Source organism: Galeopterus variegatus, unplaced genomic scaffold (assembly GCF_000696425.1).
Source record: "Galeopterus variegatus unplaced genomic scaffold, G_variegatus-3.0.2 Scaffold15289, whole genome shotgun sequence".
Classification (NCBI taxonomy): Eukaryota; Metazoa; Chordata; class Mammalia; order Dermoptera; family Cynocephalidae; genus Galeopterus; species Galeopterus variegatus.
Window position 1 is genome coordinate 4005 of NW_007741400.1, and position 6677 is coordinate 10681.

The 6677-nt window shown below is 46.2% G+C and overlaps 1 non-coding gene across 1 annotated transcript; it reads right to left on the reverse strand.

Annotated features, from left to right (window-relative positions):
* Nucleotides 1-262: 262 nt before the first annotated feature.
* On the reverse strand, nucleotides 263-335 carry TRNAT-GGU. The gene has a single exon. It is a non-coding gene; the product is annotated as a tRNA-Thr (tRNA).
* Nucleotides 336-6677: the final 6342 nt, after the last annotated feature.

Consider the following 6677-nt stretch of genomic DNA (forward strand, 5'->3'; position numbering starts at 1 on the left):
CCCGCGCCAGGCGGGGGGGGGGGACGGGGTTTGTTGGGGGGGCCCGACCCCTTGGACCCCGGGTCGGGTGGGGGGGCAACACTGAGGGTTGCGATCCGTTGCCGGACACAGAAAAAGACAAAAAAAGGGGAAAAAAAAGAAAGAAAAGAAAAAAAATTCAAAATATAATCGTTTCCTGAACTTTTGGCTAAGATCAACTGTAGTATCTGTTCCTATTAGTTTAATATCTGGTATATTTTTTCGTTCGTTTGTTTCTGGCAGCTGGCCAGTACAGGAATCAAACCTGGTCCCTGGTGTTACCAGCAGCACACTCTAACCAACTGAGCTAACCGGCCAGCTCCTTTATCAGTTTAATGTCTGATATGCCCTCTATCTGAGGACAATATATTAAATGGGTTTTTGCAACGAGGAGATGGAAGAAGAGCTTGTTCCATGCACTCCATGTGTCAATCTGGTATTGCAGTACATCCAGGAACGGGGCACCCCTCGCCCCCCACACACAAAATTCAAAATATAAAGCAACATAAAAAATAAAAAATCATGTTTTAAGATCATTTCTTCTCCTCCATACCTTCTTTTTATGGCCAGCACCGTGAGATATACAGATATGGACATAGATATACACATATATATCTCTAAACTGCAAAACCTTTAAAAATTATTCTGGGCAGGGGGAAAAAAAGATACTATCCTGCATAGTACTAGGGGACTGTGTTGCGTGAGGGCTTTCATGTAGGTTTGGGCTCATGGAAAGCCTTGCTGAGCAAGTGGTGGGGAAACTGACAGCTGCAGGGTGAGAGAGAGAGTTGGCCAGACGAGGGCATGAGGGAGGGCACCGGGGCAGAGGCAGCAGCCTGTGCAAAGGTGAGAGGCTTGGTCCAGCAGCAAGGTAGGGTGGAGAGAGTGAGCAGGTGCTGATGGGGGAAGGGCCTGGGTAGGCGGACAAGGTCCACCAGGTTTGGGAGGGCCTGGAATCCATGGTAAGGATGCTGGATGCTGTGTAGCTTTTAGCGAATTGCTTAATTTCTCTGTGCCTCCATTTCCCAACCTGTAAAATGGGCATAATAGTATAATATTATTATCTATCTCACAGGGTTGTTGTGAGGATTCCATAAATTACTTTGCATGGTGCCTGGTTCATCACAGCAGGAGCCACTCATATTTTCCTCTTAGAGCTCCAAGCACCTCAATCGACATGCAACCTAAAAAAACACAGGACCACCCCACCCCTTCCCTGGCCTCAGGTCCTCCTGTGTAGCAATTCTTAAGGCACCACAGTTTGGAAGGGTCCAAGTCTGAGGGTGAACAGTCAGGATTTAAAAATTTGTCTGTGAACATTTTTTTTTTTTAAAGATGACCGGTAAGGGGATCTTAACACTCGACTTGGTGTTGTCAGCACCACACTCTCCCAAGTGAGCTAACCAGCCATCCTTATATAGGGATCCGAACCCTTGGCCTTGGTGTTATCAGCACCGCACTCTCCCAAGTGAGCCACGGGCCGGCCCCAATCTATGAACATTTTCATCATTGAAATGTTGTCCAGTGTGCTGGGTGGGAAATGGACAGGAGGGTGCTGAGCTGCAGGAGGCTGTGGAGAGCTTTCAAGAGAGAGAGGATGGGGCCAGGACCAAGGAAAATAAATTTGTTGAAGTAGATTAAAATGTCATCTCCAAATGTAAAGCAACTGAAACTCTTACCCACTGCTGGTGGGGTGTAAAGTGGTACAACCACCTTGGAGAACTGTTGGAGAGAAGCCAAACATACGCCCACCCTACAAACCAACAACCGCCCCCCCCCCAGCATATATCCAAGAGAAGTGAGTGCAACTGGCCACCAAAGGACATATCAAGAATGCTCACAGCAGCCTCATTCATTACAGCCCCAAACCAGAAGGCCCAAGTCATCAGCAGGAGAACGGAGAGACCGATGGTGGAATATTTGTGCAATGGAATGCTACAAGGCAATAGAAAAGACCAAGCTACTGATCCACTAAACAACGTAGAAGAACCCTGCAGACATGGAGAGTTTGAAGCCAGTACATGCCGTATGGTTCCATTTATATAAAGTTCAAGAACAGGTCAAACTAACCTATGATGATAAAAGTTAGAATAGTGGTTACCTTTGGGTGGGGGGTAGTGACTGGGAGAGGGAACAAAGAGCCTTCTGAGCTGCTGGGAATGTCCTCTGTCTTGATAAGGGTGGTAGCTACACGGACTTACCCAAATGTAAAGAGTCACTGAGCTGAACACATTAGATGTGTGCACTTTATTCTATGTACATTAAACTTCAGTTTAATCAATGACAAATCTAAGAGCTAAGACTATAAACTCTTAGAAGAAAACAGAGGAGCAAATCTTCATGACCTTGGATTTGGTGATGGATTCTTAGATCAGACACCGGAAGCATGAGCAACAAAAGAAAAAATAGATAAATTGAACTTCATAAAAAAATTTTAAACTTTTGTGCATCAAAGGACATTATCAAGAATGTGAAAAAACAACATACAGAATGGGAGAAAATGTTTGCAAATCATCTATCTGTTAAGGATTTAGTATCCAGAATATATAAAGAATCAGTACAGGGGCTGGCTCGTTAGCTCAGTTGGTTAGAATGTGATGCTGCCAACACCAAGGTCCGTTCAATCCCTGTACTGGCCAGGAGCCAAAAAAAAAAAAAAGCTAGTACAACTCAACATCAAAAACAAACAACCCAATTAAAATTGGGCAAAGGGGGCTGGCCAGTTAGCTCGGCTGGTTATAGCACGGTGTCCATAGGCCAAGAGTTCAGATCCCCATACTGGCCAGATGCCAAAAAAATATATAATAATAATGGGCGAAGGACTTGAACAGACATCTGTCTAAAAAATTATACCTACATGAGGCCAAGAAGCACATGAAAAGATATTCATTGGTCATTAAGAAAATGCAAATGAAAATACAATAAGATACTAGTTCACACCCTCTCAGATGGCTTTAATTAGAAAACAACAACAACAGAAAATAATATGGGTTAGCAAAAGATCTGGAGAAATGAGAACCCTCATACACTGCTGGTGGAAATGGTACAGACAACCACTTTGTAAACCAGTCTGGCAGTTCCCCAAAAGGTTACCATGTGACCCGGCAATTTCACTCTCAGGTATATACCCAAGAGAAATGAAAGCATACGTCCACACAAAAACTTGTACACGAGCGTCCATACAGCGTTGTTCACAATAACCAGAAAGTGGAGACAAGCCAGTGTCCATCAACTTATGAATAAACAAGAGTTCGGCATTGTTACCCCAAGGTCAAGGGTTCAGATCCCTGCCCTGACCAGTCACCAAAGAACAAACAAACAAAACAACTTATGATTAAATAAACAAATTATAGTACATACATGCGATGGAATATTACTCAGCCATAAAAAGGAACAAGGTATGGCAACATGCTGCAACATGAAGAGCTTTGAGAACGTTATTCTAAGTGAAAGAAGCCAGACACAAAAGTCACATATGGCGTGATTCCATTTACATGAAATGTCCAGAATAAGCAAATCCATAGAGACAGAAAGCGGATTCGTGGTTACCAGGGGATGGGGGAAGGAGGAAGTTGGTAGTGATTACTTAAATGGGGATGGAGTGTTTTTCTGGAGTGATAAAGTTTTGAAATTAAACAAAGGTGGTGGCTGCACAATATTATGAATGTACTAAACACCACTGAAGTGTACACTTAAGAATGGCTAATCGTTATGTGAATTTCACCTCAATTAAAAAATAAAGTTCAATTTAAAAAGTGAATGGAAGGCCGGCCCGTGGCTCACTTGGGAGAGTGCGGTGCTGATAACACCAAGGCCCCGGGTTCGGATCCTATATAGGGATGGCCGGTTTGCTCACTGGGTGAGCGTGGTGCTGACAACACCAAGTCAAGGGTTAAGATCCCCTTACCGGTCATCTTAAAAAAAAAAGTGAATGGAAACTGGAAAGCATAAATATCACCTCCAATGCCCCAGTGGCACTGAGAACCTACCGGGTGCCAAGCACATTCGTCTATCCCCTCCCTACACCCCACTGCAGCCCCAAGAGTTTGGGGTTCTCTGGGGCTCTGTGAGAAGTGACTGAGCCAGGCTCATGCTGACAGCAACAGGATCTCTCAGGCCTCCCCACCCCCAGACTCCCAGCAGTCACTGTGGCCCCTGGGGTTCTCTCCCGGCCTCCCTGGGTGGGAGCTGGCGAGGTCAGGGACCGGGAACGTTCCTGCGGCCACAAGGCAGGAGTTAGTGAGTGAGAAGCTTGGAATGTGCTGCCTCTGAAAGGACCTCCTTGTGGCTCCAGCGACGGTTAGAGCAGGAAGGGACTTTCAAAGTCATGTAATCACACAAACATACACACACACACTACTGGAGACCTGAGCCACTGCTCAGTCAGCTGCCCCAGACTGCTTGGGTTGGGGGCAGGGTGATGTTTCTGGAACAGGAGGTGGATGCAGTCAAGGTTGACCCTTGTCAGGCCTCAAATGTGCCACCACCTGACCTGTCCAGCTGCCTGTGTCACCCCTGACCTGCCCAGCTTGGGTTCTGCCAAGTAGTTCAGATATCAGTTGGGGCGCATGTGTGCTGTGTGAGTGCCTTCACATGTGATCAGAGTTCCAGGGGCTCCCATCCCTGGGGCTTATTAACATGTGAATTTGTTACTATTCATCAAATTCGCTACTATTTGTCAAATTCTTACTACCTGCTGCGCTATGCATGGACATTTTTTTTTTTTTTTTGTGGCTGGCCAGTTTGGGGATCTGAACCCTTGACCTTGGTGTGGTGACATTATTTTTATTTCTATCCTCCAACAACACTGAGATGTCATTATCATTATTTCTCCATTTCAGAGATGAGGAAACAGAGGCTCTGAGTGATTGTGTGCCTCATGTAGGTCACACAGCTGGTGAACAGCCTAATCAGAATTCGAACCCAGAACCCAGAGGCATCTGACTCCAGCATCCATGTTCTTTCCATGGGTCACACTGCCCCCAAAATCTCTCTCTCTCTCTCTCTCTCAAACACACACCCCTATATTTCTCATTCTAGTAAACTGCTGTGGTTTCTTCTCTTTTCAGAGGAAAACAAGCCTTAAATAGAACGAGAGCAAGGGAAAGTCACCAGGCTGGTAACCACCTTCTGAGTGCACAGCACTTTACAGCTTACAAAGCACTTTCACATATCTGATCTCATTTGATCCTTCAGCAGCCCCATGAGGTCAGCAGGGAGGCCCAACTGGGACTGTGATTCAGAGAGAAGGTGACCTGCCCAGGGTCACACAGAAAACTAGCTCTCGGACTAGAACCCCAGGTCTAAGCTGGGTCCCTGGCTCTAAGTCCTAAGTGCACCCACACACCTCTAGCCACTGTTCCCAAGGAAGGCAGCCCAGGACCCTGCCTCCCTGAGGGCAAACCTTGAGCTGATCAAATGGAAGTACTTGTAGAAAAGCAGGAGAACCCAGCCCTCTTTCTGTGGTTGTGCAACACTGGCAGCTCCTACTCTTTCTGGGCCTCAGTTTCCTCACCTATAAAATGGGAGAAAGAAGAGAAGCAGCTTTCAGATGGTCCTCTCAGCACTGACATTCTTCATGTGTGAAAAGGTGTCTGTGAAGCTGTGAGGGCTTTGAAAAATCTTGGCTGAGTCTGCGCTCAGAGCTCCCACAGCCCTGACTTGGCAACCTGCTTTGGCCACTCACTTACTGACATTGGGCTATTCATTTCAACGTCTCTCAGCCTCAGTTTCTCCATCTGTAAAATGGGAATGATAATGGTACCTACCTCCCAAGCACATTTGTCTGTGGCCTGACATTCACACAGACCTTTGACATATTCTCCAAACAAGGCTGGCAACCACACAGTCCCTGAAGAGCACTGACAGTAAAGAAGATGGCATTTATCAGACTTCGGGACAGACGCCTGCATCCCACTGCAGTCTCTCAGTGCCTGTAGGATCTCTGAATTAAAACTTGTTGGGGCCGGCCCGTGGCTCACTCGGGAGAGTGCGGTGCTGATAACGCCAGGGCCCCGGGTTCGGATCCCATATAGGGATGGCCGGTTCGCTCACTGGGTGAGCGTGGTGCTGACAACACCAAGTCAAGGGTTAAGATCCCCTTACCGGTCATCTTAAAAAAAAAAAAAAAACTTGTTATAGCTCCTGAAATTATCTTGAGTAACACAATTATATTGCATTACATTCATGGGTAGTTCAAAGCATTACCTTGGTTACTGTAAGCACTTAAAACATAATATCATTTTTGTAACCCTGGTTTGTCATTTACCCACTTTTTAGTATAGCTGAAGCCTTTAAGCAATGCCTGTAGAGGGGCCTCGAGCCACGACTGCGAAGCCCTGGATTGCAGTTGGCATGGTTCCTGGCATGAAAAAAACACCCAATTAGGGCTGGCCCGTGGCTCACTGGGTGAGCGTGGTGCTGACAACACCCAATCAAGGGTTAAGGTCCCCTTACCGGTCAAATTTAAAAAAAAAAAAAAAAAAAAAAGCACCCAATTAATAATAATAATAATCCATCACATTTATAATCCACTTTGCAGTTTCCAGACCGCTTTTACAGTCTTCGTTCCAACCCCCCACGCGTCGCAAGGTAGCTAAGTGATTACTTCGCCCTATTTTAGGGATGGAGAATCGGAGGCCAGCCCAGGCCGCGGGAGG